This window comes from Ornithodoros turicata, chromosome 1, assembly GCF_037126465.1.
Source record: "Ornithodoros turicata isolate Travis chromosome 1, ASM3712646v1, whole genome shotgun sequence".
Lineage (NCBI taxonomy): Eukaryota > Metazoa > Arthropoda > Arachnida > Ixodida > Argasidae > Ornithodoros > Ornithodoros turicata.
Window position 1 is genome coordinate 199,911,259 of NC_088201.1, and position 21,053 is coordinate 199,932,311.

The 21,053-nt window shown below is 46.7% G+C and overlaps 1 protein-coding gene across 5 annotated transcripts in view; it reads left to right on the forward strand.

The window, feature by feature from the left end:
* The first annotated feature begins 3,331 nt into the window (after positions 1-3,331).
* LOC135378944 (caspase-7-like) overlaps positions 3,332-21,053 on the forward strand; it is a 290,182-nt gene continuing 272,460 nt past the window's right edge. For 4 of the 5 annotated variants that reach the window (XM_064612127.1, XM_064612128.1, XM_064612129.1 and 1 more), the window contains exon 1: positions 3,332-3,502. The gene's annotated coding sequence lies outside the window, so the exon portion shown is untranslated. The remainder of the gene's footprint in view (positions 3,503-21,053) is intronic. The other variant, XM_064612130.1, reaches the window with a different exon arrangement.

Consider the following 21,053-nt stretch of genomic DNA (forward strand, 5'->3'; position numbering starts at 1 on the left):
AGTATGAAGATGACGGTCTACTGTGTGTATTGATCTTTGGATTACAGTTGTCTTCGGAAATACGTGCCTACTTACGATGTCTAACGATTTACCCTCGCAAAGCGTAATACAAACGCCATTTCAACACATCATAGCCGTAAGATATTCTCGTTTTATATGGCGTTCACATCGCTATTCCGATAGCACTACTCAATTATGCACGTATCTCGAAGATTCCCGCGTACTCAACGCAGTTAGACGACTTGCCTCGCTTCCTACGCTGGACATCGTTCCCTCCATCGGCTCGTGCCCCAGTTTGTTATCTCAAGTGACTGCACAGCGTTGGCAACAAACGGAGCAGCTCCGCTGTAGTTAGGGGGTAGAAATTCGTCCACTAACACTGTCCATGACGAACGGATGGCTGTGCCCGGGCGGTCACGTTCGGGTGTAGGAGAATTCCATTGATGGCCCGCCAAGTACATTATCTAGAGTACTCCTATTATCTATTATTAGCAGTTGCTCAAATCGCCTAAGTTAGAAAATTGCCCACTGCGATTCCATTGCAGTATCCTCTGTCCCATAATAATGGTAGCGTTAATGATAACCAAAATATGCACTACAAACAACAACAACTTTATTGTGAGATGATGAATGGGAGGTTTCATAGCCAGGGGCCATACTCTACCCCATTGCTGGTGGTGATGCGGGGAATTAAATAATGAGGTACCCAGAAAGATGAAGAGAGCTTTGAGGGCAGAGCGTTGATCGGCTGAAAGTGGCCCAGGATCAAGCAGTTTTGTGAGAGATATAGGGGCGAGAGTCCAGCTCGTTGACGGATCCGGAGAGTACGGATCGGTAAGGGTGGTAGTGTGGGCAGTGGAGAAGATCGTGCCGTAGATCTACTACACCACCGCGGTGACAGCGATAGGGAAGTCTACTTGTCTCAAGCGCTGACGCCACTGCGTTGTAAAAGTCACATACAGGCGCATTCGATAAACAAATGAGGCGGCTTGACGTGAGATATGCCAAGGTATGCGGAAAGCGAGTCCTGACTCAGCTTGGTCAGCATGGCTGCGGGGAGAATGTCATCGGTCTATTGACGGGAAGTCAAAGGAGTCCCGAGGCGTTCGAAGTACGGAACGACGATCTCCTCTTAGCAGCGCAATGCGCGTCCGCCTCCGAGACGAGAGGGCTGCTTCTGTGACGCTGTCGGCCTGTTCATACCCTTCGACACCGCAATGGGCTGGAACCTGTTGGAGAACCAGCCTGTGGCCTGCTGCACAGACAAGATTGAATGTCACTAGGACATCCATCGCCAACAGTGCAGATGAGCCTCCCATAGCAGAGTTTTCAATTGCTTGCACCGGGAATGTAGACTCGGTGAACACGACCCATTCCCGTGCACGGGAATGGGTATACCCCATAGGGTAACGTCAACGATGTGTTGCAGAAATAAAAGTATGGGGTACATTTGGAATGGGATACTTGTTCCGCAGCTGTGAATGAAGTTTGTTGTGAATGAGGCGAAAGACGACGCCCTTCCACTACGCCTTCGGATGGGATAACGATATGTGCCATCGGTGTATGCTGCGGCAGAGGTAGAAGACTTCGCGTCTACGAGAGCATACAAAGGGCCTCGAACTACTTGAGGGGAACCTGATCTCTTCGTTCCTGGACGTCCGGAAGACCTACGAAGGTGGGTGGCACAGGCATAGACCAGGGGGCGTCCGGCGGTGTGACGTCCTTACCTATGAAGCCAGTGAAAGCCTGGCGTATCCTCTGCGCTACGCGATGGAAATCACCTTCAGGACGGTATCGACTTTTCCTGAGGAGCATTCACGCAAACATACGACGTGTCTTGCCGTTTCACGGTCACGGAGAACCTCCACCGGGAGTTCACCAGTTTCAGCCATTCTTGGAACTCCAAAGTAGCGAGGAAGGCTTTGCGCAAGCAAGGTCCGAATGGTATTTACTGACGTTCTGAAAATCCTATGCATTATTGGAAGGCTGTAAAGCACAGTCGCCATCACCAAAGCCACGTGAACAGCTAGAAGGAAGCGCTGACCGGAGCCCCATCCTAAGCCAGAAAGATGTTGAATTGCAGGAACCCAATGCTGCACTTTTGTTTTCAGGTGCTTAATGTGGTGAGCTCAGCGCAGGTCCGAGTCCATCACCACACCAAGGAAGCGATGGGAACGTAAGGCTCGACCTCCTTTGCACCAGCCTAAACAGGGAAATTTATCATGAAAGGAAGCAGGATGCACTTTTCGGGCGAAAGGTACATCCCAGGCCGCGTGGGGTATAGATTGACATTATTTAAGGTTATCTGCAAACGGCGCTGAATGGCTGGTTTTGACTTACCTACAGTCCAAAATGCAACGTCGTCGGCATACACATAGAATGCTACTTTGCGAGGAATTATCGACTTTATTCCTGCCATTAACCACATTAATGGGTGTAGGACTCTGAATGGTTCCTTGGGGTACGCCCTGATGAACAGGACGCTTAGGGCTTTGGCTGTGGAGTGTGCTGACGGCGACAGTTCGGTCCGTAAGGAAATGGTGGAGCCAGCTGAAGAGTAGTCTAGGTACTTCAAAAAAGCGCAAGGCGTGCAGCACACAAATGTGCGAGACGGTGTCATAGACGCTTGCTATCTAGGAAAACTTATACAACGATCCGCCGATGTGCACGGCATGTTCGACTGTAGAAACGAGGTCGAGACCTGGATGCATAGTGCTTCTGTGGCTATAGGAAAGCCAGCCACTTCGTAACGGAATGCAGCTTGCTTTTCGAGGCACTAGTCGAGACGATTCAGAACCATTCTCTCAATCAGTTTTCAAACACAGCTTACCGGGTTCACAGGGCGAAAAGAGGAGAGGGCATTTGCGGGCTTGGTTGGTTTCAGGACGGGAAAAACTAATGCCTCCTTCCAGGTACATGGTCGGGATCACTGTTGCCAAGACGTATTATAAACATGAAGGAGAGCTTGGCGTGGTCCTGCGTCAAGCTTTCGCAGTGCGGCATAAGTGATTTTGTCTGGTTCCAGGGATGAGCCCACATTCGTAAATTTCAACGCTGTCTTGAACTCGATTGGAGTGAAGTAGCACTCCCTCCATAACCTCCGGTGGACGGGGCCATTGTGGGTGAATTTGTTTCGTCAAGCTCTGGACAAAACTGCTGTGTAGCGTAGTCGTTGAAACAGCCCCCGGTGTCGTTGGTACGACGGAGACCTTTGTGGCCCTGCCTATACTCTACAAAATTTTGCTGACTGACAAAGAAACACTTCATAATCATATCTCTCTTGCAGGAGCGATTGGTTACGGCGGATGCGTTTCGCGAGCCGCCGCAATCTCTCTATCAGGTATGCCTGGCAACGAGCCACTCTGAACCTTGCATTAGTTCCTTGCGATTGCGAGCTCGTGTTCGCAAAAGAACGTTCTGGACTAGTGGCAACCCCACACCCAATAGAAGTAATATCTCCCTATCGATCTTTATTTTATGTGGGCGTGTAGGAGTACCTAAGGTGAGTACCACGTTTCTGGCTGTTCACTTGTTCTTGCGTACCCTGATCTCCCTTACATCAATTACGCCCCGTGATTTGAGATTCTCGGGGATTTCCTCCGCCGAGACATCTGTAAGTTCAGCGAGAGCGGTGACATCGCGGCTGATGTTCAGGGTTTTGTGCAATAATTTGTGTCGACTTCAAGTTGTCATTGCTGTCGGCCTCAGAACGAAATTTAGTCATCAAGTCTCCCGACCGAAGGTCCTTCACATTAAGATAAAGCAAGGGGGTCGAAGTTGGTCGAGGAAGCGTTGCCACCTGGGAGCCGCCATCCGCTAAACTTGACTTGCGTCCTTCCGAAAAAATCGTCGCTTGTTATCTAATTTCGGCATGCTACACACTGATACACATTTGTTATCCAAATAAGCAATTAATATTTTCCACTTGCTTGTGTGATGCCGTCATTATGTCATTTTATTATAACAGAAACTCGACAAGCCGCAGCAAGGAATGGCAGGTAGCTTCGATTTTGTAAACTTCCGCTAACCGTTGGCTTGCATAATAGCACGGGTCCAGCGCCATGGCCGAGCGGGATACGGCTCCCCGCTGCTTGGTGGTAGCCAAGGTCGTGAAGAAGACTGGGAGAAGGGGGTTCGAATCCAATACCACCGGCTGTGATGTCTCAGGTTTTCCCTCGTTTTTCCCAAGACTTTCCACAGGAATGCCGGCACAGTTCCCCCTGAAGTCTGCCCAGGACACATACCAACCCTCTGTTCCAACTCTTTACCGCTGCCCTCTCTCCATTAGTCCACGTCTGTACCCCTCTCATATTCATAGTTGCTTCGCGGCGCTAACGAAAAAAAAAGGAAAGAAAAGAATAGTATGTGAATGGGGGTTAATTGTGTGTAGTCATTTCCGGATTGCTGTTGCCCTCCGAAATGAGCACTATATTCCTTACAATTTATTTGCTTCCCTACTGGAGTATATGAACGTCACTTGGACAGGTCATAGGCGGTACACATGTACATACGTGTCGCTGGAATTCAAAGATTCGCCGATTCTGTAGAAGACCTCACTGACAAGATATGGGTTCCAACAATTTCTCTATGACACCGGTAGCACTGCTCAATTCTACACACACCCAGAAGGTCTACACGTACGTAAAGCAATCTGCAGAGCTTGCCTCGCTTCCTTCGCTGGCCATCGCTTCCTCCATGGGCGCGTTAGGCCCTTTCTGTTGTGCACGTGACTTCCCAGGATTGCTCTTCCAAAGGGGCACCTGCACCGTAGATGGGCTACCAAGATTCGTCCACTAACACTGCCCATGACCCTCGGATAACTGCACAGTGGAGGTCACAGGCCGGGTTAGGACGATCCCATTGCCGGCTCGTCAAGCCCGTTCTCTAGTGGGGTCACCCATATGATCTCTATGAGGGAAAGTGACAGCACTGCATTTTTTTCTAATGGGGGTGAGATATTTCCGCCTGGTGAAATTTCTTTTTCGAAGCTCTGGACTACATGCTTCAGGGAAACTGGTCTCTATTGCGTTGTTGTCTCGCGCTGTCCTGGAAGAGATGGTGTAGAAGGACGAATACAACGCATGCATCACAACGCCCATTTGCATATTTCAATTGAAGGATGACATTGAGGGAAAGTCACCAGCAGTGAGATACGATCCCATACCCTGTGATTGCCGGTCAGAGACGCTACAAAGTACACTGCGCTAGGTACCCTCTCTTCGACGTACCAGGGGTATAGTGAAACACGATATGTGAAACACATGTATTGAAACACGGGGTATACCGAAACCATCAACTTTTCTTGTCGCTTTCTGGTACAAGCAGCTCGAACTTTCGACGGTAGTGCCGTTCCTCTCCTCTGCTCCATTCAAAACGTGTCACGATGCGGCGTAGAAGAGATCGCCTTGGAGAGAACAAAAAGTAGTTCCTGGCATCAAAAGCAAATTTTCTCTGGCTACATTTATTGTATGTGTGCTCGGAAATGCTTCCACAAGAAGCACGAAAGTTGGGACGTACTCGCAAATTTTCCTTTCGCACTTTCAGCTCCTGAAAGTATACTAACGTATGCCGTCTCTTTTGGTGGCAAATTGGCGTTTACTGGTGCCATGCCGCTATTTGGCAAATTGAAACGAGTGCTAGTGATGGGAAGTCAGACTCATTTTGGTGAACCGGCTCATTTCGATAAATTCACTTTACTGATCCATTCGTATGATTCGTTCATGAACCAGTGACATCACAGTTTTTCTGACGTCATACTGGTATTGCAGCTCATGAGCACAACGTCGCTGCTATCTGGTGGAATGCCGACTCATACAGATACTAAAAAAGGAACATACACACACACACACACACTGGCCCTGTACTGCAAGTCATCCAAAGACTCATCAGTGTGAGACTTTGCGGTCAACTAGCCACGGTGGCACCATAAGGCACCCTCCGTCATACGGCGACATGACAGCGACACAGCGAGAGGCACGACTGCAAACAACAAAACGGCGTTGGCGAGCCTCTCTGAACCGAACAGCGCAGTGACTACACTACTACACCGCCCACTGCCGCTTTGATACCCGTATTTCATTCCTGACCTCCAACTCGTTCTCCCAGCTGGCGATTTAGCTTTCAGCTGCTTAGTTCGTCAGTTCCCTGACCCTCCATTCCCTCGAACACTCTCGGTACGAAGGAAACACCCGCGCCTTCATGGGTCTCTCCCAGGGATTTCCCTACACCCCCCCCCCAGGGGGGGAGTGTACACCTTCCCTGCATTTTTGCAACCCCCCCCCCCTGAAATTTCTCAGGTGACCCTACCCAGCTCAGCCACCAACACGTTCTGGTAGTGAGTCCAGCGCAGCCAATTACATCGTGTGCTGTCAAACTTGGGAGGTAGGACCAGTCATGCAGATGATCGTACCATGCATTTGTCCAAAATCATTTGTAAGTGACTGTTCAATGCATATATTGCGCGCATATAGGAGCAAAAATGCGTGCGGGCACTCAATGCGGACAACTCAATGTGAATCATCAAGAACCATTTGCGCAAGCTATTCTGATTTTTTCGTCTAAGGTTTTCACCGTTGGTTGCTAGGTATTCATTGAGCATCGTGAGACAAGGTGCTAATCTTTTTTCTTTGTCGGTCGTGTGATTATGCATCTTAATGTTGAAATGACGTTCATAATGAATCGGCATTATACTGTACTGTGTTCTAACGTAATAACACGTACAAATAAAACGGGAAAGCTGTGCAGATATGTCACCATTGTGCCACGAGTCTTTCCGTGTCTAAGAAAAATTCTGTAAGTGGAACCTTCACCAAACATACCCCCCGCAGTGAATTTCTGGGGAAATCACTGGTCTCTCCTCCCACCACCGCCTTCCGAAATGCCCTCAACAGTACGCCGTACGCCCTCTCCACCGCCTCCGCGCCCCCGCCACGTCGAGCATTCGAGTAAGCATGGCAACAACGTCCACAGATGGCGCGACGGGCTCGCGGCCAAGAAACAGCCGCTGTCGCAGCTATTTTTATGCGTGCTCGTGCTTGTGATGGCGATTGTGGATTTAGTACACATGCACGACACAATTGCTGTGCACCTCCGTTCTCATCAAACAAGTAGCTGAAGGTGAAAGGCGGAAGCACAGTCGTGCCGTAAAGCTTGCGGCAAAATCGGAAGTAGTTGGCGCCTTCAGTAACCAAACTTAGTTAACTGCTTAAAATAGTTGTTTAATCAGTAGTTGCCACTACATTTCTGCAAGTAGTTGTAGTAACAACAATCAGGTAGTTAACTACTTGCCATCATTGATACTAGGAATATGGCTGGTTTGGTGAGACCAAATGAATAAGAGTCGCAATGCACAGATAATTTTAGCGAAACAAATGACTAGGTAGATTACCTACTAGGGTTGACAAACGAAGTGTCGGGTACCGTTTTGCTTCCGCGGGCCGGTCATCAGGAAAATGAAGCGAGCATACCTAAGAAGATACAGGAAGGTGCCACCAGCCAGAACAAGTTACAAACTGCGAATTGCTTACCCGAGCCGACTTTCCAGGATATTAATCCTTTTTCTGAAGGTTTCGGGTCCACCGTTTGCGCAGATCTTTATTTTCTTTATCCGAAGGCAATGTGTGCATCGAAAACTGCACAAGGCACGGACAGTCTATGTGCAGCAGTGGGACGTGCGAATCACATCGGAATAGTTTCACGCTTTCATAACGCCTCGTAGTGGCTGCACCCTACGACTGAGTACGTCTTCTCTGCTATAAATTCACCTCTCGACATTTCATGTACGCGTGCGAGTTATAAAACTACGAAAGACACCACAAAAGAACAATGTCGCAGCAATATGCGGAGACGCAAGGTAAAGGCGTTGAATGGCGGCGCGCCATCGGCGCCACCTGGGGAGGGCCTATCGAAACAGTTTCTGAAAAAGGTCTCTAAATTCGATGGTTACAGATTGTTAACACTGTCTCCGAGCTTCCATTGTGGTTCCAACGTACAAATCATTCTGATGGTGACAGACAATCGTTAAGGCAAATGCAGTGAGCATTTGTGTGTAACTTATCTCTGTTTTTACAGAAAGAAGTAAAACGGGCTTCACCCCTATAGTCTCAATGGGGCCTAAGCTTACGCGGATATCATTTCGTTTTTTTTTATATATATTATTACGTTGTATATTATAATTATATTGCTTTCACGCATAAAGGAATACAATGTGACGTGCTCAATCTCGTTTTGTCTTTGTTGCTTTGTTTCGTTCTCTGTTTTTGCAACATTGAGGATGGTCGGAAGGATGTCATAGGATTTGTTGTTTTTTCTTTTGTCTGAGTTGTACACAGGGTGCTTAATTTTGGGGAACACATTTTGTTTCTTTTTGAGAAATTTTACCCGGTGGAACTAATTAAATTATCTATCAAATTAAAATACCCTTGCTCATCTATTGCTAAGAAATCTAACATATTTTGTGCAGGTTTAGCACCGCATCCTCGCTCCGTCGTCATCAGTTTCAAGCAATTCTGGAATACACGAGTCAGTTGTCTGTTGCTTCGGAATATAGCTAGACAAAATTATATATTGTTTCATGCTTTTCTTTTTGAGAAACGACAACGATTACCTTATTTTTGCACCGCTCTGCAGATTTGGAACTCAATTTGGTCGGACGATTTTTCCGAACGACATACTTTTCGGTACATACCATGATCGAATTTGTATTCTAAATGTAATTCACAATTTTACGGTAAACATTTCCTATTGTTACAACATAGAATAGAGATGCTAAATGACGATCTTTTTAGTCACCCTAACATGAAGAGTCTCTTCTTCAGAACAGTCTCTGTTTGAAGTATCCGCGGCTTTCTGGCTGAGGCAGTTCCCTCCATCATTTCTTACCGGTTCATTGGATTTCTATACATCTAATAAACACCGCTTTTTCTGTACACAGATAAAACAGATTTCGCCGTATATGCAGAAACATGCAGAAAAGATGCCGGCACTGTTCCCATTAATATCATTGGTGGCCCCTCCTCTGTGATTACGTTATTGAAAATAATAGTGGGGTTTTATATTTCTTTTCTATTTTGTGTAATGTTTGTGTATTACTTAGTGGCCTGTGTGAAGTCCAGGGGTGTGGCAGCGTACTCAACGCGTTTATGATTTTTCGCAATGCTTCAATAGAGCTAAATCGGCGAAAAAGTCATCGAGTTGTTCTATTGGTCAAGTGCAGGGATCTTCTTGAAAAAAAAAAGATATTAGGGGGCGGCTAAGTATCTTTCCGCGTTGACTGTGCCTTAGCATTATTTCTTTTATGCGGTCGGAATCGAATGTTCATTAGGGCTCTTTCGTGAGCATGACACAGAAGCGGTCTACAGTCAGGCTCTGAAACGATAGCTGTGGGCCAGAACGTTATCGAAATGGGGGGGGGGGGGGATATCTTTATCAAAGATAAAGAAAGACGGAAAGGTCAGACAGGCAAAGGCCGACTACCTGATTTCGACAAAAGGCGAAAAGAATGAAAGAGGAAAAGAGGAAAACGAAGCAAAAAAGGAAAAGAAAAGGTGGCAGGGGACCATGGGGTGGCTAATGGGGTGGCTCAAAGGCTCTCAAGGTGGGGTGGCTGATGGGGTGGCTCAAGGCTCAAAGGCTGCTGAGCAGCCCAGTGTCCTTCAGGTAACGCAGGAGGGCTCGGGTGACTGCCCACTGTCTGGAGTGCCTGACAGGTCCCAGCAGCGGTTATCGAAATGGTCGCGCCTTGTGTCCATAGATAACGAGGTGCGTCCACCATTTGTCATAGGTAAGCAGAGCAGAAGTTTCCTAGTGACATGGGTTAGAAGCCGTCGGTGTTAATGAACACGGGATCAGACAGTTAACTTGCGGTCGTTGCGCTCAAGCCTTCGTCGTTTTGAATTTGACCAGCCAAGGCGCACCATGAATTTAGTCACTTTGTTGCATTTTGGATACAATAATATATGGCTTCGGTTCCATTCCGTTTCACATATATTTTGTCAGTATTCTTTCCTATATAATAATCCTCACTTGACACTACCTCAGGAGACCCCTAAACCCGTTCCTGTTCATATACTTTGCCTCTAAAGATGTATAGGTCTGCCATCACTACTAGGGTCAGAAATCGCTACGAAATAAATAAATAAATTAATAAAAGCGCTTCCTTGTTCCACACCATCACTTTTGTGAATGGATTCATAGAAACATTTCTTGTTTCTTTATCACACTGAGTAATGCGAGTTTGTTTAATTACAGAAATATACCATATTTACTTTGGTTTTGACATTTGAGGTTGAGACAATAGCTAGAATCGTGCAAGCTTCACATTCAGCAGTTATATTGCTCATAAACTTGGCTTATTCAATTCATGTATTGAAAACGTGCTACACTCTATTGAAATCGTATTGAAATTGAACCACACATGTGCGCTTTGAAGCATTAAATATCCTAAAAACTATGATTTGGTAGGCTTTTGGCCTCAGAATAACCTGAGTCATTCTTTCAACCATCCTCAAAGCTACATGGGATGAAACAACTGGATAATAATAAAGAAGTCGTTGGCAAAAACTTCAAACGTGCTTGATCTGCATACTCCCATAGACGAAATATGTAAGGGATACAAAATTCCCTGTAGTTTATTTGGTTGATGGCGAATATATATTTCTGGCTGGTTGATGCTATCGTACAGGTTCCATTTGAGTTCCACAGCACAGATGGTGGTGACTGGGGTTACCGCCGTCAGAGTTAATGACAGGTGGGTGGGCAGGCTTCATTTTGTATGTTTTCTTCTTTTTTTTTTTGTTCTGTTCTCCAAAAAGACGTGCAATAGTCGTGCACCGTTTTGTGGGCTTTTACTATTCGCTTGTGTCCAGCTGAAAGCGTGTGAATTATATATTACAAATCTTTCCTTTGCAACCCCGTGGATGGTTGAAAGGATGTCCCATGTTATTTTCGGGCTTCGAAATCTACATAATGACAGATCGTTCGTCCAAGTGGAGTGCTACATGTGAAGCCGGCACCATCTTAGCTATCCTCGCGGATTCGTGACATTCTGCTCCAAACAATAGGAAGGGAGTTGCCTCAGGACAGAAGCCGCCGATATTTCGAACAGAGACTGTTCTTAGAACAGTCTCTGTTCGAAATATCGGCGGCTTCTGTCCTGAGGCAACTCCCTTCCTACATTCTACCGGTTCGCTGGATTTCTACCCATCTATGCTCCAAACAATGTTCTGTAAGTTCCAGTTATTCCAAAAACCGGATTCATGAGTGTTTAAAATAAACGTTTGTCACTGCTTGCAAACTCCTTGACTAAATATATCTGTTACTTTGACCACCAGTGAAGTGAGAACTATCTGGGATATTTGTTCACTGAAGGCTAAAAAGATGTATTTTCAAAAGCCTTTGATGAATAGGGTCAGTTCACTGGCCATAGTCAGGGAGATTTACCGTAGTACACTGCTGGACATGTTTCAGAGAGAGCGACACCATAGAAGCTCAGCGACGGACGTCAGGTCAGTTGTTTGTCTCCACTGATACCCACAGCTACTCGTGCTTCTTAAATTGTATGGCTATGTGCAACAATGTGTTTGGAAGGGCAGCTGCTGATTAAAGAGGCCACATGCATTACAATCACGTGACGACCAGATTCTGCGCCAGTTTACGCCCTTAAACAGTCGCCACTCAAATAGAAAATCCTGACCCTGACGCAGTTATCCTTTCCTTTCTTTTTGATCCACGTCACCAGTTGCATTATTATTTGTAGCACATTGTAGATTCATGATTTCGCCCCACGATTTTAAGGAACCTCGATAAAGACGATTATCTCCAACGAACACCAAATATATATATCTTCAGTCAATTTCAATATCAACAAAGAATAAATGATGGTTACGTGGTGGGATGTTGCGCCGCGGGTTGAGCTTGAATTGTTCAGGTGGCCGGTTTCACGTCAGTTCAGGCAGGGAGGTCCCATCGACCTCTTGGATTATATATTTTTTATATTAAGAAGCTCATCGTACATGATGACCAACAGCGGTAAAATGAATAATTTATACAAAATATTTTTCACGCAAAAAAATCCAGAAAATCCGGCCCGGGAATTCGAGTGTTTCAGTTTTGCCGTGTTTGCACGCGTATATCTCCCGAGTCTTAAAAGATACTGCGGTCAATTGTTTTTATGCTGTAGTATGCCTCCAGGCCAGTAGTCCGAACGCAAATTTTGGCGCGCAAGAGCAATGCTCTGTGGTATAAAATATGGCGAACATGCCCTCTCGTAAGGTTTTGTTCCGAATTCGACGCGTTATTTCTCTGACTGTAGATATTCCTCGCTACCCTATTTGGTATCACTTCAATCAGCCTTTAATGCTCTTTAGTCTGGTATATATATCGTGCGTGTACCCCCTACAGGTATCTGCTGAGACAGGCAAATGTCAAGGTATATTTCGAAAAAACAAGGAGTTTGAGCGTCTGTTTCTCGAAAAGGCCCCTTTTTATTTCTTTTATATTTTGCCAGGACATGGCCCGATGTTAGACATTCCATCTTACGTTAAAAAATTCTGCTTCAAAAGACGTACACTGGCGATTGCCGCGTTAAAGCGCGGCCCTAGTCTGCGTGCGTACATGTCGGAGCCCGGCTGCCTGTACCGCGGGTAGCGGGCCTCGTGTCGGTGCTCCCTTTGTTTGAGCAAGGTTGTCTGGCCGTAGCCTTACCTGAGCTATTCGTAGGCAAACTTTTGACGTCCTGCTGAAGAAATAATTCACTTCTGGGGGCTAGTGATCTCCAACAAAGCATCATAATGAAATCCTACGTTGCCGTAAAGCCGTATTTCAAAGGCTAGGTCAAACTTAATGGTCAGCGAAGGTAAAACCTCACTCTTGCATGCTCCGTACACGGTCATACCAATACTGCACAAATAAATATCGAGCTAGGAATTGCTTTTTTCCAGGGTTCTCGCAAGTTCCTGCGAAGCTTGCTTTACTTCATTTTACGATATTTTTAAGTTATGCAGAGGGCTTTTAGCACGAAATGCATGTGCTGTGCGTGCGTGTGTGCTGTGCGTGTAATTTATTCTCAGAGCTAGGGAAGTGGGCGGGTTCTCGCATTTGTCATAGTAACATTAGATACGTTCAGAGCAGAGTCATACGGGAGACTCACCTAATGCACTTCGATTTCGCTCAAAACTGGACAGTAGCCATGCCTAGCGAAATACAAGCGTGCCACTACGGAAAACAGATTTCCATATTCACATGTGTGGTAACAGCTGGCAATGAAACGCACAGTTGTGGTGTGGTGAGCGAAGACTTCTGTCACGATTCAGCACAGTCACTGTTAGCTTCCATAGCTATTGAAGAATGTCTTGACGAGAATGTTCCTCTTGCAGCTAATGATTTATGTGTCAGATGGAGCGGCGAGCCATTTTAAAAATCGGCATAGACTCTATCAGCTCTCCAAATCTACTTTTGCGAGCGCGACATGGCTGTTCAGGAACAGGCCACGACAAAAGTGCGTGTGAAAGGATCGGTGCACAGGATCGATGTGGCAGCAATCAAGCACCATGCCATCACACCTAACTTGCGTTCAACGGAGCGAGACGTCATCTTAGAGTCACAAGATGTACGTGCTTGCCAAAACACCTAACGCGCGTCCATTTACTCCATGTACGGGCTGAGGATGTGGCTTCTTTTAGAAAGCAAAAGAAAAAACAATGGGTAAACCTATACCGCATCAAAGTGACATACAGGGTTCGCATGCGTGGCAAGGCAAGACACCGGAAAGTCTAGGCCGAGAAACATTTATAGCTAGTACTGTGGACAGTGAGTGCAGAAGACTGACGTTTTCATAGAAAATTAGTAAAATCATTTGTCGCTGTCATTGCAAAATACTGCTTTTTCGCAGTCTTGTAAATATATCGACATAAACTACCACTTTTGATTACACAAAGTTGTCCCTTTCTTGTACGACATCGACAGGAGGCCCGCCATCCCACGGTACCAGCAACCCAGCTCCGACAAGTACGCACGCAGACAAGAGCCGCGTTTTAACGGGCTAATCTCCAGTGTGTGTCTTTTGAAGCAGGATGTTTTTACGTAAGATGAAAGGCCTAACATGGTAATAAAAAGGGGCCTTTTCGAAAAACGGACGCTCAAAATCCTTGTTTTTTCGAAATATAACGTTTGCCTGTTTCAGCAGATAACTGTAGGGGGTATGCGCACGATATATATACCAGATGAAAGAGCATTAAAAGCTGAGTGAAATGATACCGAATAGGGCAATGAGGAATATCTACAGTCAGAGAAATCACGCGTCGAAGTTGGAACAAACCGCACGAGAGAGCATATTCGCCATTTTTATATCATAAAGCGTTGCTCCTGAGCACCAAAATTTGGGCTTGGACTGCCGGCCTGTAGGCCTACTAAAGTATTAAAAAAATTCATTGCAGTATCTTTTAAGACTCAGGAGATATACGCGTGAAAACAGGGCAAAACTGAAACACTCCAATTCAGGGTCGAATTTTATGGATTCTTTTGCGCGAAAACTATTCCATAGAAATTATTCATTTTACAGCTGTTGGTCATCATGTACGATGAGCTTCTAAATATAAAAAAAATAATGAAACTCCAAGAGGTCGATGGGACCTCCCTGCCTGAACTGACGTGAAAACGACCAGGTGTAATTCGCCATGTTATATAAAGTTTTTCTGTGTAATATGGTATTGAGTAGTGTCTGTCACGACGTAGGCCAGTCTGGTCTTGTGGAGAATGAGACAGGTGGATTATCATTCTATTGAGGTAATAGGGTATATATAGAAACACTAAATAAGCTATTAGCTATAAGCTTATTTAGTGACTCTAGGTATATATATTCATGTCCGTAATAAATATTCTAGGCAGCGAACAAGCTCGCCAGTGTTGCGCAAACACGGTCTCGAAAACCGATCATACGCAGTCTCCTGTTCCTCTTAGTTCGTAGCATACAACCGAGTACCTCATATCTTATCTTTGGACATAAGTCGCAAACATTTCGATAACGGAACACTTGAGATCAGAGCTATTGTTCCAACACTCTGCTGTGGCACGCCGTTCGCGGGAGCCGCACTCAGGTTTCACAAAATATGACAAAAGAAAAGAACACAGAGCTAGGGACGAGGGAAGGCCCACAAATTAGAAAGGTACATCCAATTGTGCTACTGTATCTACGTCGAAATAAAAGAGTGATCCGTACTGCCACCCACTCAATCTCCAGAGTCTACGTTCCACCCATATGGCCACCGGAGACAGCATTGAGTCAGCATTCTGGGGAAGGGTTTTACATTATTTCAGTGTAAAGAAACGTTTCTCTAAATAGATCTGCTATTTCCGACACGAAAAAAAAATAATAAAACGATGAAAACAAAACGTGAAACGTAAGATTTCCACTGACTGTAAGACTGTTGGTAAATTATTTGTTGAAGGCGTTGCCGGCTAGAAGCCAGGGGACGTCATCAGGAAACTTACACAAAATGGCTTAACGCAACAACAACAACAACAAAAAAAAAAAAAAAGAACGTTTCGATGCCTGCTTAGCAGACCTCGGCGAAATCACGCATGATCGCGATAACCCACAATAACCGCCATCACGATCACCAAAGCGATAAGTGTGGCTGTGATTACAATCGTCATTGAAGTGCCCTTTGACGATCACGGCGCGTTGAAATAACATCAGGAAAACCTGTGGTGATCGCGATCGCGCTCACGGCAGTAATCTGTATTTCGTAAGTGGGTTCTTTTCGGAAAAAAAAAGTGCTGTACCTACATCCCCGGTTTTCTGGGTTGGGAACACCGCGAAAACCATTTTAGTGAAAGGCGCAAAGGGACTAAACCCTTGAAAAGAATGGAATTGTGCGCCGGGAGGGGGGGGGGGGGGCACTGTCGTCTGCTACGAAGCGGGGCTGCAGCTGCGTAGTTTTGAGTTTTCGTAGAGCGTGGAGTTTTGTTCGTACGCGCAGTCCCACATTCTTCTGGCTCTTGTGACGGTAATGGCGTGTAACGCGAGTCTGGCGGCCTTTCTGGAGCTAGTTGATTCGGACTCAGCAGACGAGTGTTATGAATCGCGCTTGGTTTGTGCTACAGTCGAAGTTCTCGAGAGGCATGAACGCTGTCGAATTCCTCTGTATTATGAAACTGTCGTGCCGAGGTACCTGGAATTCGAGTACAAACGTTTGTTCCGACTGTCTGGAAGGCCGTGTCCAGCAACTTGCCGACATGTACGAGGCCTCCGAGTTCTACCCGTCGAGCAGGGGCCAGATTTCGAAGACCGACGTCGCAGCCATTTCATGATGTCTTCTGCTTCCACACTTCTTCACCCACGTACGGGAAGGTGCAGAGGTTTTTGAGTTCAACGTGAAACTGGGGCAGAGGGAACTACGAAAAGAACGCGGGCGGGGCAAGAGTGCGCCGAGGAGGGGACGAAAAGAATGAAAAGGTGCTGCACCCTCCGAACCGGTTTGCTCGGTGCAAGGAGGTGCAAGCGAAAAGAACGCACCTCGTGATTCCTGTATTGCGATAACGATACCGCGCCTCTGCAGGCACTCATGGGAATTATAATCTGACTGCGATCAGGCTGTTTGCCCTGAGCGCGATTATTGCGTAATCGCGCTCATCACCGCGACTGTGTTGTTCTGCAAAAGCGCAAAGTATTGGGAAGCGCGCACTTCCTGGGCGCGCTCGCAACGCCAAGTGTTCAGTCGCATTCCGATTAGTTTGATGTTATGTTTGATGCCCTGCTTCACTGCTGTCTACCCTCAACATGCCCCTGCCCATAAAGTTCAAATACAAGAGGCGATATTTGCATAACGCTCGTCTTTGGATGCTTTCTTAGCTGTTGCTATCATGCTCCATCGTCTCTGATTTTTCGTATCTCGTCTTCGCCGATCACAGTGTCGTTGTGAACCTGTTGCCAGTTGACCAAATGTCTGTTGTCACGATGCTAGAATATTGCAATGCTGGCATGTGGTGGTGTGTGTCCTTTTCTGCTTGTCGCACTTTGCTTCGGCATGTACACATACTGGTGACGAGAGGGCCAATGGCCACTACAGTTAGGAAATCTGTCATAATCGGTAGCCTACAGTGTGCTTCTAATACCAATTATTTATTCAGCTGCGTCGTCGAATTTCTAAGGGCTTTATGCGCTTTTGACACCTTCACGCTTTCCGCCACGAGGATGACTGTTTCCTCTGTAGTCAGGAGAAGTGACGATTGTCGCGCCCTTTGCATTACACCTGCCACCGATAAAAGGCGTTCGACGCCACCGGCAGTGGCCGGAATGCCAAGGCAGACCTCCGCTAGACGACCCAGCTTATGATATGTGTCGTGTTTCCAAAAGGTATAGACATCTTGCTCGCCATGTTCCTCCGCAAGATACTCATCAAGTTCAGACGTCTGCCGAACTTCAGGCACCAGGAACGTGGTATCAAGGACACCGTGGATGCCGAGGGCTGTGGAAAGATCCACGGCCCTGAAATTCCCCACTGCTCTTCTCTTTCCAATCTTTCGCGTGTTGCAGTGAAGACATCATAAATGTTTTCTCGCCGTCACTAGAGCTGCCGATATATTTGAAGTCGTCCCGCAGCCAATCGTGGAAAGTGAAGTCACCCATGGTGTAGAGCTCGTCAACGCGATCAGACATGATTCTTCGCTGCAGCAGTGGCGCAACACCTGTTGCCTGCACAACCAGTGTCCAAAGGACCCACACCCAGGCTCGAACAGCTTTTTATTGCCATGGCGATCTTTGATTTACCTATTTTTGGCCCGAAAGCATAATCACAAGAGGAAATTCACACCCTCTCTGCCTTTGCTGCGTGCCAGGTGCCATGTGCCAACAGCGCAACTACATGGTGATTGCGTGAGTGCGATAAAGCCTAGATATCACACGGACGGCCTTTGCCTGATATCGTGATCGCACTAATGCAATCACCCTCACGATGATCGCTGCATGCAGGATCAACTCATTCGTTCGACGTTCTGATTGCGACAAACAGTGGCGCCAGGATGAGTGCGATTCAGTATCGCGCTCATGGTGCACAGCGATCACGCGCCATATCAGCCTGAGCCTGAGTGTGGGTCGGCTTCAGCCTCACGCTCGCCTTATCAGATGATCCTGATCCTGAGTTCTTTCGGGTCGAAATGCCGACCTCTGCTCATGAGGCACCATCATCAGTATAAAACAAGAAACGGTACGTTGTCCGAGTTGTACTTAGCTTAGTCATGACCTTGTAGCAATCAGGCAGCGGCCCTTTGTGACTGTTACGTGCGCTTTCGTCACAGTCATCCTGCCAAGATTCCAAAAAAGTTTTCTCCTCCCCCCTCCCACTACAATCTATGTTCGTATGCCGCCGCCTTTGAATTGCGAAAGTCGCGAGAACGATGTATTTTTAACACGTGCTCGACAAGTTCTGTCGGTGGTTCACTGCCGGTAGTTTAGACTACCTGTTGCCGATGCTCTTTTAATCTCTCGGCTTCCTTTCGTCCAGTTTCTCCTACGTAGAAAGCACTGCGTTGTTCACATTCCAGCCTATATTTAACGCCATATTTTTCCATGTGCGGCACAGGGCCTTTGAGATATATTCTTTCGACTTTAGGAATGCAAAGGCCGTGGCACACTAACATAGATGAGGGGGGGGGGGTACGAATATTTTTGGAATCTTGGCATATTCACCATGATGATAACACATGTAACACTCACAACGGGCCGCTACCTGTTTGCTACAAGGTCATGACTAAGCTATAAACGTAACTCCGATAGCGTTCCATTTCTTGTCTTATGCTGATGATGATGCCCAAAGAGGCATCGAAACGTCACATTAAATTTTGTTTTATTGTTCTGTCAAGTCAGTGTGTGTAGGTTTCTTCGCAAATTATATGTTCTAAAAACATATGGTCTACTACTCGTTACATACAAGGCCTTGAAGTTCCATACATGGCCATGCAATCTGTATCAAGACGTCTAAACGACTCGCGTGCGACAAATGGTATGGTATGGTATGGTACTGTACCTTTTTCGCCGTAGTAAGTATTCTTAAGACAATTGTTCAGCAGTTTATTGATGAAGGATCAGTTAAAGGGGCCGTAAACAGGTACGAAAGGTGCACATTTCTTTGTGTTGTATTATTGAAACTTAGGCAGTGAAAACTCCTTGCAATTACTAACGCTCAAAAACAAAAGGCGCTTCCATGCGGATGAAATATTCACTGCACTCTTTCGCATTTTAGCTCCGCCCCGCGCTCTAACTTTACGTCATTTTGACGTAGCGCTTTCCTCACCAATTACGATCGAGTGTTCCACGTATGATTTTATTTCAAATGCGGAATTGGACTAGATGAACGTGAATCCTCTTCTATTCAAAATCTAAACAGTTACAGCCTCAAACTGAAAAAGAAATGCGTTTAATTTAGGTATCATACGCGCACTACGTTGTCTGGGCAGTAGCACGCAGCACACCACGAGTGCGAATGAATATCCGGGACTACAGTTCCGTAATCTTAGGAAGGTGGGCGATGGAACATCTTCGTCATCTTCGAATGGTTCCGTTTGGTTTGAGCCGCGCGGCATCGCGTCTCCAGCTCGCGTGGAACAGTGGTTAGCGTGCTGGCCATGTCGCGTCATGACTGGGAGGAACCCGGGTTCGAATCGCGGCATGTGATAGCAGCCCAACTGTTGACGTTTGCGCCAGCCGGAGATGTTGAAGATGTCATGACGTTGAATTTAGCAACCACGGAGCGCAAAACATTGTTTCATACAAACAAACTGAGCGCTCCGACTCACAGCTGATAACGCAGTATGTTTATTGGCTGGTAATTTGAAACGTCATGTGCGCAGCTCGGCCCCCCCAATTGGACGGCAAAACGCTACGTAGCCATGCGACGTATGCGTGGTGGAGAGAGGCTCGCTGGTTACTCATCTTTGAAAGCAGTTATATGGGTCAATGAGCTGGTACGAGCAGAACGAAATGTATATTTGGGTATTATGATCTGCGTTCTTTCATGGGGTATCATTATTTCAGAAATGTTTGGTGGCCTGTTTACAGCCCCTTTAATATCATGAATATCATATATAGAAGCAAAAGGGAGAAGTCTAGGAGGGCAATGCTGTTGAACTCTCGGTAAATATTCATCTGCTGAACTATAAGTAACATATATAGATGTTGTCACTACGGTGGTGGTGGTGGTGGTGGTGATGCCTATAGGGCTTGCCGTTGTCGGCCTCACGTATGTGGGCAACGTCACGACTGACGCCCTGGGCCGACTTCTAAGGGAACTGTGCCGACATATGTCACTACGGTGAGCTAGAATGACTGGTGTGCTTACCGGCCTATCCAATGCATGCGAGCGCTTGGTCGAGGCCGTGGCACCCGACCACGTGCGATTGTTTACATGGATGCGCTGAAGTTCGCTGCGCGCCTTGCGGAAGGATTTTTGTGGGGATCCGAGGCACTGTTCTGTTTCGTATCACATGCCCTTTCCGTGAAATGCGGAGGTTCGCACCGCGCCGGTCGAGAAACGGAACAGTGTCGATTGATGGTTTTTCAAGGGCATACGAGCTCAGTGCAAGGTCGTTGCTTGCTGAGGTTATCTCTGACTCCCTTGCAATTGATAGTTTGTTGCTTACAACAATGATGATAAGCGATGCAACAGTGGTCGGTCTGTGCATATCGCCGTATTCTCGCTCCGACTTGAGCGATCTTTGCGCTTCGGTGAACCCTTCCAGTAGCATTGGCAATGCGTTGGGCGTTCGCTCGCTGCGCCGAAAAGCTGACAGCCTCCTCAGCCGGAACCGAATCCACAACCTGACGCCAAACAATTGAGGGTTTTAGTAAGGGGGCCTCCATAAATCACTGATTGCAAAGTACGCGTAGACTTGGTTAGACGATGTGCAATTGCTATTCCTTGCAATTTAACTACGCTTGTTTTCTCGCATTCGAAATCGGCTATCGCATAAGGACCGCGTCCAGGCACACGTATGCCAGGATTGTGTATCAAAGGCAAGGGAAGGGCCACTACAGGACCTCACGGTATGAGCCGAGACAG